General features: G+C 43.0%; 1 long non-coding RNA gene across 1 annotated transcript; it reads left to right on the top strand.

Moving 5' to 3' along the window:
• Positions 1-6,209: 6,209 nt before the first annotated feature.
• On the top strand, positions 6,210-9,904 carry LOC140737845 (uncharacterized). The gene is made up of 3 exons (XR_012101259.1): positions 6,210-6,326; positions 7,421-7,522; positions 9,805-9,904. It is a non-coding gene; the product is annotated as an uncharacterized lncRNA (long non-coding RNA).
• Positions 9,905-10,467: the final 563 nt, after the last annotated feature.

Below are 10,467 nucleotides of genomic sequence, written 5' to 3'. Positions count from 1 at the left end.
CTTCTCAATAGAACCCAATGGCAGCTACACAGCGAATGTCTTAGTCATCATGGATCACTACACCAGATATGCTCAAGCTTTCCCTACCAAAGACCAGAGAGTGTCCACAGTGACCAAAGGGTGATGGGAGAAGTATTTCATTCATTATGGCCTCCCCAGGCCAGTACATGGTGATCAGGGATGGGATTTCTTCAGCAGGCTCATCCATGAGTTACGGGACGCTCTTAGGGAGTCGAGAAGTTGAGGACCACTCCCTATCACCCGCAGGGTGATCCTCAGCCTGGAGGTTTAATCAGACCTTGCTAGACAGGCTCGGAGATCAGCGGGAGGAGCAGGTAGAGTCAATGTATTGGACCTCTGGTGCACAGTTACATCTGTGCCTGAAATGAAGCTACTGGGTACTTGCCATACTATCTGATGTTGGCACGTGAGGCGAGGTTGCCCATTGCCCTTTGTTTTTGGAGTGACAAGGGCAATCTGAAGTATGTGTCTGATATTGGAAGCGAGCTGAAAAGGATTTATGGGGTCACGGCTGCCAAGCAAAATCAAGGAAATAAGAGGAGGTATGTTCAAAAGGTGAGGTTCTCCCAACTCCTGCCAGGAGACCGAGTCCTCATAAGGAATTTGGGGCTACCTGGGAAGCATCAGTTGGCTGACCACTGGGCGGCTACGCCCTATGCAGTGGAGAGTCAGATGTGAAACCAGAGGATGAGAATGGGCCTGTTAAGTTTCTCCATCAGAACCAACTTCAGCCTCTGTGACAAGAGGTTCAGGTTGACCCAGAGCCCGACCTGGAGCTTACACCTAGTAAGAGGGCACTGCAGTGACACGGGGTGACTGCAGGACCAACAGCAGGCGAGGTTAGGCCGGCCCCTGCCACTGAGACAGATATTGATTCGGAGGATGAGGACATGATATATGTTGCCTTTTGCAAACTCCCCACTGATTGAGGAAGAGACACCCAACCCTTCTCCTGTTGAGTCAGGTGAAATTGGGGGGTGGGGCACTATCAGTGGACAGCCTGTGTTGCAGCAGGACCCTGCGAGGGATGAAGCGGGGCTTAGACAAGGGACGGAGGGCTCCGAGTTGCAGGTGGGCACAATTGATAGACTGGGGAGGCCTTGCCAGGTAGACCAGAAATATCCCCAGTAGTGTTGGAACATGAAGAGGTAGATGAGGTCTCACAGAGTCAGGAGAAAACCGGATAGGTTAGCCTACATAGCACTGGGGAAACAGAGTGCGGCCCCTACCGCTTTGGGGAGCTATGTCCCTGCCTTTTACACCTAGGTTGGACTTTGTGTTTTGTAGGATGGGTTGGTGAATAATCTCAACATCATGAGGACATGACTAAATTTGATGGGGAAAGTGTAACACCCTGAGAAAGGTTTCACTGCTAATGCGATGGTTTCTCTGTAGCAGCAGTGTTTGAGTTATCACTAGAGATAACGGGGGCTTTGGAATGTGCAGCATCCAATGAGGGGAGTGGTTTTTCTTTCTTGTGTGTCCGAGAGTGAGGGATTCACAGGTTTTTGTTCGGCAGTAGTTGGAGAGAGAAGATGCCAGGACAGGGAAGTTGTAGACTGCAGGACAGAGTCGACGGCGCCTGGGGGAAATCGATGGAGAATGAACAGATGGGGAAAACTGAGCTCCAACGTGTGCATTGTTTCATTAAAATGGACCCTTTATCTTTTTGTTTTCTTTATTAACCCTATAGTCAAATTAAGAATTATATAGTTCAATTGTTTAATTGTATACTGTGTACTGTTTGTTATTTTGTGGTACTGATTTGTAACAGGAACACATCACACAGCATCCACACAAACAAGATTTCACAAGTTTGGCTGGGCCGGAGGCTGTCTTCCCCTAGACTAATGCCACTGGCCGAACCTGAGAGTTACAGGAAGAATGGGCAAAAAAGTGGCAGATGGAATACAGTGTTGTGAAATGTATGATGATGCATTTTGGTAAAAGGAACAATAGTGTGGACTATTATTTAAATGGGGGAAAGGTTCAAACATTAGAGGTGCAGAGTTCTCATGCAAGAGTTCCAGAAGGTTAATTTATAGGTTGAGTTGGGTAAAGAAGTCAAATGCATTGTTGGCATTTATTTCAGGAGGAATAGAATATAAAAGTGAGGAATTAATGCTGAGCTATTATAAGACACTAGTTAGGCTGCATTTGGAGTATTGTCAAGAGTTTTAGGCCCCGTATCTCAGAAGAGATGTGTTGTCCTTGGATAGAGTCCAAAGGAGGTTTCTGAGGATGATTCTGAGAATGAAGGGGTTAACATATGAGAAACATTTGGCAGTTTTGGTCCTGTACCCACTGGAATTTTGGAGAGCGTTGGGGTGGGGGGGGGGGGAATCTCATTGAAACCTATTGAATGTTAAAAGGACAAGATAGGGTGGATGTAGAGACGATGTTTTTAGACAGAGAATATTAAGTCTGTGGAATGCTCTGCCACAGAATGCAGTGAAGGCCAAGTTCATGGGTATATTTAAGGCAGAAGTTGATTGTTTTCTGATTGGTCAGAGTGTCAAAGGATATGGCAAGAAAGCATGTGTATGGGGTTGAGTGGGATGCGGAATCAGCCATGATGGAATGGCAGAGCAGACTTGATGGGCTGAATGGCCTAATTCTGCTCCTATGTCTTGTGGTCTTATGGATGCAGTGTGGGGCACTCTCGTGAAGAATGCTTCACCCTGCGGTCTTCAGTGGGCTCGTGGTCTGACGCTGATCTGAACTCAACTGAAGACTACTGGAGTCCTGGATTGATGTTCGATATTGTCTCATCTGCTTGCTTTTATCTGTTTGCGCAATCTGTTCTTTTTTTGCACATTGGGTGCTTGATGTTTTCTTGAACAGGTTCCATGATGTTTCTTTGTTGTGTGACGGCCTGTGCGAGGATGAATCTCAGAGTTGTGCTCTGTATACACACTTCATTAGTAAATGCACTTTGAGTCTTTGACTCCCTGAACTTGGCGGTGTGAGCCCTGAGGCACCTGTACCACCTTCCTGATGGCAACAGCGAGAAGAGAGCATGGATGCTGCTTTCCTGCAATAGCACACATTGTAGATTTGTTCAGTAATGAGGAGGGCTTCACTCATTTTGCACTAGGTCGTATCAATGGCTTTTTGTAGGATTTTCCATACAAGGTCATTGGTGTTTCCATTTGCTGTTGTGCAGTCAGTCAATTTGCTCTCCAGCACACATCTCCAGAAATTTGTCAAAGTTTCAGATGAAATGCTGAATTTTCACAAGCTACTAAGAAATTAGAGGTGCTGTTATGCTTTCTTTGTCTTTTACCCTGTCTTTAAACTTCCCTTGTCACCCACGGAGGCCTCATCTCCCTTTAAGCATACTTCTTCATCTACGGGATATACCTATCAGACATCTCCCGAATTGCGCCCAGAAACTCCAGCTTTTGATGTTCTGCTGCCATCCCAGATGGTGTCCTCTTCCAACCAACTTTGGCCTGTTTTTCTCTCAGGCCTCTGTAATTCCCTTTATTCCACTGCAATCGTGATATATTTTCAACTTCTCAAACTGCAGAGTGAATTCTGTCATAGTATGATCACTGCCTCCCAAGTGTTCCTTTAACTTAAGCTCTCTAATCACATTTTCTTCATGACACAACACCCATTCTAGAATTACCTTTCCCCTAGTGGGGAAAGTTATCTTAGTTGTTCTAAAAAGCTATCTCATATGAATTCTACAGATTTCCTCTCTTGGGATCCAGCACAAACCAGATTTTTCCAATTTACCTACATATTGCAATTCCCCATGACTATTGTAGCATTGCCCTTATTACAGAATTTTTCTGTTTTCCCCTTGAAATTTAAATGCCAATTCTTGTTTGTTTATTGTTTGCAAGAATGTACATAACTCCCATCTGGGTCTTTTTACCCTTGCATTCTTTTCACTCTTGTAGAATCCTACAAAGATTCTACATCTTTAAATCGTATGACACCTTCCTCTGATGATTTGATTTCATTTTTTATCAAGAGCCACCCCACTCACTCTGCTTACCTGACTGTCCCTTCAATGCAAGGTGTATCCTTGGATGTTCAGCTCACAATGATCTTCTTCCAGCCACATCTCAGTGATGAACACAAACTCATATCTGCCAGTCTCTAAATGCATGACAAGATTATCTCCCTTATTCCGTATATTGTGTGTATTCAAATATATCATCATCAGTCTTGTATTCAACACCCTTTTTGAATTTTCCCCCATGGTACACTTCACCTCATCCCACTGACTGGAATTTTGCCCCATCATCTGCCTGTCTTTCCTGACAGTTTCAATGCACACTGCATCCAGTTGAATACCAACCTCCCCCGAGTCTAAATCCTCCCCAACTGTTTGAGCAAAAATAACCGCAAGGATATTGGTCCCTCTTGGGTTCAGGTGAACACTGACATTTTTCTACAGGTCATAACTGCCCCGGAAGAGATCCCAATGACCCAGAAATCTGAAACCCTGACCCCTGCACTACTTCCTGAGCCATTTATTCATCTGTACCATCATCCTATTCCTGCTCTGACTGGCACGTCTATGAACTTGCAAACGAACATCTAAAGCAGAGATGAAACAGTTTTGAGTTTTTGCTTCCACAGCTCTGAAGAAGATTGTTGGGAATCTTTGAATATTTTTGAGGCAGAGGTAGATAGATCCTGGATATGCAACAAGGTGAAAGGCTAATGAGGGTAGGTGGGAACATCTACCATCAGGTTAGCTGTGATCTTGTGCAATCACAGAGCAGAGTTGAGTAGTTAAATGGCTTTTATTTCCATTGTTGTGTATGTATTTGTTATGTAGAACCAACTGTACTTTCATAACTTTGTACATAACTGGTGCAAAGTTACATGATCAGATTGCATTCTACATCAAGATAGGAATATCATGGTTTCATATTCTCTCCTTTAGATGAGCTGTCAGAAGGTTCCATATTTACTAACGTCAAATCACTGGGTTTCACGGTCAGGCTCACCTGTGATGTCTTTGGAGATTCGAATGTGTATCAGTGGCAAAAGAATGGAGGGAAAATCTCCCAGCATCACCAACTAACAGGTGAAAACAGAACACTGGTTATCCCAAGCGCTTCATCTGAAGACTGTGGAGTGTACACCTGCATCACAACCAATCCTGTCAGCTCCATCCAGACAAACTACACCTTAATGTTGCGAGGTGAGCTTCATTTATGAATGACATTTTGCAGTTAACATTTGTAACTACCTACTATTGGTGGTCTATTGAATGTAGCCGATAAAAAATTGTGCTGTGGCAAAGAGGCAAAAGCTGAATTAATTGAGTTCACAGAATCACGGAATAGTTATAGTAGAGGCGGAATCCATTCGGCTTTTATGAGTGCATTGTTTCTCTCAGAGACCAATTATTGAGTCTTGCTGTTCTGTCTAATTCCCACAGCTCTGTAAATTCTCTCTTTCAGCTAATTATCCAGCACACTTCTGAAGTTATTGTTGAATATCCCTTCACAATTCCTGACAATGAATTCTAGTTGCTGTCCAACTATTGTGCATAAAAAAAATCCCCAAGATATTTTTTGTTCATCTCCCACTCTTGACTGGTTTTAGGAAGTTTCACAATGATTTTCTTCCTTTTTATATCTCTATTCATGAAGGCAAAGATCCTAACTTTATTCAACTACTTTCTTAACCCTTTCTACAAATCTCTTGTTGTTGTAACCATTTAGAATTGAATCCTTGAGCTTGTATGCTCTTCTCATTCTTCCTACTCTTGGGATGGATCAATCGGCAGATAATGCACTTCACCGATCAATGAGAACAAACTGCCCACATGTGCATTTGTGTAGCAGCCCCTGACATCAGGTGGAAAGTAGCACCAGAGTGTGTGGTGACACTTGCAGGCTGCCCTGCCCTCAGCACATCCTCAGCTTGTGTTGGTTGTCAATGCAAACAATACATTTCATTGTATGTTGTGATGTACATCTGATAAATAAATGAATCTGAATAGTCCATTCTTGATGGGTATAACGATGCATTGTGATTAATGATTCTCAGAGTAGAGTCAGTTGGTGTCAGCCTGGATCACAGATCGGTGAGATTAGACGGGGGTTGGAACATTCCCTTCTCGGCAGGAAATGATGGAACATTATGGTTGATGCATCATTCATTATCCACTGCCCATTAGATGTTTAATGATTTGAATTTAATTTTAATTTCAGGATTTTCCCTCAAAGATGTTGTAATGCTTGCTGCATTGACTGCAGGACAGGTGATTTCTGTACCAGCTCTTCATTCAGCCATGTTGCCAGACCAGTGGAGGTGGAAAACCCTTGGAGGTATCTGTCGTTGATTAATTTGCTCTTTCATGTACATTCAGACACCACCCAGTAAACATGAATGAACTTTAACATAAACAAGGGAAAATGTGGGTTATCATTTCATCATCAACATCTCCCCCCCCCCCACTTTCCCTTGTCCCTGTGACCTATGGGGTGAAATTGCCAATTTTCCCCCATTTTGAGGTGCTTTGCTGTGACACGGAATACCTGAAACAGTCCTGGAGTCACCTCTGACCAAACTGCAGAAGATATTTGGGAGAAGTGGCCATGAGAGGAGCCGTCTTCATTCACTCGTGTTTGCTGCATTGTGTTGTCTCATCTCACTGTGTCACGATATACAACATTGAGATCCGTCTCCTTACAGGCAGCCACAAAAGAAAGAAACACAATAGAACCCATGAAAAAGAAGACTGTCAAACACCCGATGTGTAGAAAAAAATACAAACAATAAAATTAAACAGATAACATTCGGAACTGCAGTTGATGAAAGTGAGTCCACAGACACGAAGCCTGACACAGACACACGGTGGCTTTGTAGAGAAACTGAAATTAGAACTGAGATGGGATAGAATCCAGTGAGAGAGAGATGCACTTTCAATACCAGGGCAACAGGAACATTTGGGAATATTGATCCAGGGGGCAAAGGGATGGGAGGGAACCACAGAGACAGGTGGACAGTCTCAGTCACACCCATCGATGGGCATCGAACATGTTGTTGGAGCAAAATTACAGAGACAAGAGCAAATCAGGGATTATTCTTGCACTTGAGTTTAAACTTTGAACAAGTAATTTAGTGATGGGGAAGAAGATTGATGATGCTGAATCAGGTGCAGCTGGATCTGATGGTTTAAAACAGTTCCCACCAAGGATATTTACTGTTACGTCTTTTACATTTGGGGGAGATGAGATGGAGAGTTTGTCATTGGTAACAACTGGGGTGAGAGAGTAACAGTTAAAGTGGTGACAAGGGTGGGATTGTGATTGCTCCCTGGGGAGCTAGCATTGATTGATGTCCAGAATAGCCTCCAGTGTCATAATCAGTCTGCATAGATTGTTAACAGCTTTCATTTGCTTTTTTTATTTCTCCACAGGACGTCTGGGATACAGATTTTATTTTCTAAGCCTGTGGATCTGTAATACTTTGTCACTTACCGCCATATACATTGCATTAATTTATTGGATTGTGGTTGAAGGTACGTGAGCAATACTCTTATCATTCACAATTGTTTAATGTAGTTTGCACAAATGTTAAGGAGAACAAAATAATTCTGGAAATATGCAGCTAAATAATACAATTTAAGTAATAATAATATTTACTTTAGAACCATGGTATTCCTAATCCTGAGAGGCTGTTAAAGAGCTGGATTTGATTGAGGTTTAATTGTGTTCATACAATGATATCACAGTGTCAGCACACAGAGACCAGTAGTTTATTGTCTCTGGGTTAGTTTCCTGGAGTCTCTACCCAGTTCCCATCATGAGAGATTCCAGTGGGATGCTCAATATCAGCCTCTCAGGACAAGCTGAGGGGAGTAACTACAGGACCCACATCCCCCAAACCAGTGCGAGGGAAGTGTTGCATTTTCAGAAGTCTGGTCTTGGCCATTTAAACAAGTGATGGGGACTTCAGACGGTGTTACTGAGGCTACATTTACTCACTGAGAGGAGACCATGGCAGGTAGTCAGGAGCATCTCCAAGTTCCAGTCCAATGACACTGCAGTTTCCCGACAGGAGGATGTTGCACAGGAAATGACATCACCAGTGTTCCGGATGTGGAAACCCCATTAGGGTGTGAGGATGACCACTGTACACAGCAGACTATTGAATTTCTGTGGAGGGCATTTCCACTCTGGAAAAAGTAAATCCCAACTGTAAAACACTGAATCAAAATGGTGCTTTGTAAGGGAATTTCTGTGGTAACGTTTCTCAGTCCCAACGTGTGGAAATAGCTTCCATCTACCATTAATATCTTGAAAACTCCAATTACACCTGAGTAAACTGCAGGGAATGCAGTCCTAGTCTGTGTAATCTCTCATAATTTAACACTCCAGTACACCTCTGCCTTTGGATGAGACATGAAACCAAGGAACCATTTATGTTCCCTGGAAGAATGTAACGGATCACCTGGTGCTATTTCCTAAAGAGAACAAAGTTCTCACCAGTATCAAAGAAAATAATTCTCCCAACCAGCATCACTAAAGCAGATTTAGCTTGGTTGTCTGAGGCAGAGGTGGCAATGGATGACAAATAGTGTTGGTGCTGGGTCCCCTGCTGTTTGTCATTGACGTTAACGATTTGGACAAAAATGTAGGTGACATGATCAGTAAATCCACGGACAACAGCAAAATTGGTGTGATAGTGGACAGTGAAGAAAGTTGCCTGAGTATAGAACAAGACCTAGATCTACTGTATAAGTGGGCACAGGAATGGCAGATGGTAATTAACTTAGGACAAGTACATAGTTCCCTGGAAGTGGTGACACAGAGAGACAGGATTGTAAAGAAGGTGCGTGGTGTGCTTGCCTTCATCGGTAGGGCATCGAGTACAAGGTCAGGATGCCACGTTACAACTGTACAATCTTTAATTAGGCCACACCTAGAGTAGTCTGTTCTAATCTTGTAGCCACACTTTAAGAAGGGTGCGATTAGAATAGAACAAATGCAGAAAAGATTCACCAAGATGGTGGGCAGAGTTAATGTAGATTTCCACTGTCCCCATTCACAGAATTTGTCTGAATTGTTCAATCTATGTACATCAGTCAATAGATATGCAGAGTCAAAGCAGCTGTCAGAAACACTCCTGTTTCCTTCCTCTGTTCACCATCTGACATTCCAACACAAACATCTGGAGTGATGGAGCTGGTGACAGTGACTGGTATGTCTGAGGGTTGGTTGAGTGCCATGTACAACTTTTTTTCTCTGATGGACAGTTGACCTCATCATGAAATAAGGGTAATTAGATTGCAATCATGTAGAATGCAGCCAGTGAAGAATTACTACCAGTGAAGAATTGGCATTGAACTCCAGTTATGAGCAGTGGATGCTACGGAAACTGGTCAGATTTGGAAGGGATATTTCAGCAACTTTCCATGAAATTTATGTTGATGTTGGGAGAAAGAAGCTATTGACCTTAATGAACTCCTTAAGGTCTGGCCATTGGAACCAGAAGGAGCAGCCAGTGCAGAAATTGGCAGCTGGTGACATTGAAGACTGGGCTGAAGACCCATGTGGAAATTAGAGTGGGCACCATGAATTATTCATTCTTGCCTGGCATTGTAGTTCAGAGTCTTGTTAATCTAAAGGTCTGTTGGTGCAGGACTGGGTCACAGGTTGGCACACTGGGTGGGAATCGTCATCTTCCCTTCACTGGGACATCAGTGTAAGAGTTTGGTTGTTGCAACCACTGGAAGTTTTCATTGACATTTCTCTGGAGCTTTGTTACATGTTTGTTTATTTGATTTATTTTTAATTGCAGGCCTTTCCCCAATGGACTTTGTAGTGATTGGTGTGATGATCATTGGACAGCAGCTTTCTTCACTTTATATCAGAGCACTTCTGTATGTGATTAAGATAAGGGAATCACTGACAGGTATCTATCATTGTTTAATACACTTGGGTATAAATTTGCAAGCATGTGAAATGTGGCATATTTTCAAAAAGAGAAAATATATCAAATTAGATCTTCTGAATTATCAACACCCTGCGCCAGCTCCTGTCCTGTCCATTCCTCTACATTTGGGTGAAGTTGTCCTGTTCATTCCAGTTAGGAGCTGATGTTTTGTAGTGACATAGAATGCCTGGAAATATTTGGGAATTGTCTCTGAACTGACTACAGAGAGTCTTTAATAGAAAGGACCCTGAGAGGAGCTGACTCAATTCATTTGTGTTTCACATTGTGTTGAACTTCAAGGTAACACAAAATCAGTTTGGAGCTGAGAACCGAGAGAAAGGTTCCCCCCATGATCCAAACAGTGGCAATGTTGGGAAGGAGCAGGAGTTGTGTTTCACTTGTTTACTTACAACAACATTTTCATTCAACAGCAGCTTTCAGCTCTGTGGCTTTTAGCCCCAAGTTCCTTTCCAGCTTATAAAACATCAAAGTTCAAAATATTGTTATTTCTTCCTCTTGTCCTCATTC

The sequence above is a fragment of the Hemitrygon akajei genome, chromosome 2 (genome assembly GCF_048418815.1).
Source record: "Hemitrygon akajei chromosome 2, sHemAka1.3, whole genome shotgun sequence".
Lineage (NCBI taxonomy): Eukaryota > Metazoa > Chordata > Chondrichthyes > Myliobatiformes > Dasyatidae > Hemitrygon > Hemitrygon akajei.
This window is presented reverse-complemented; position numbering and strand designations above follow the sequence as displayed.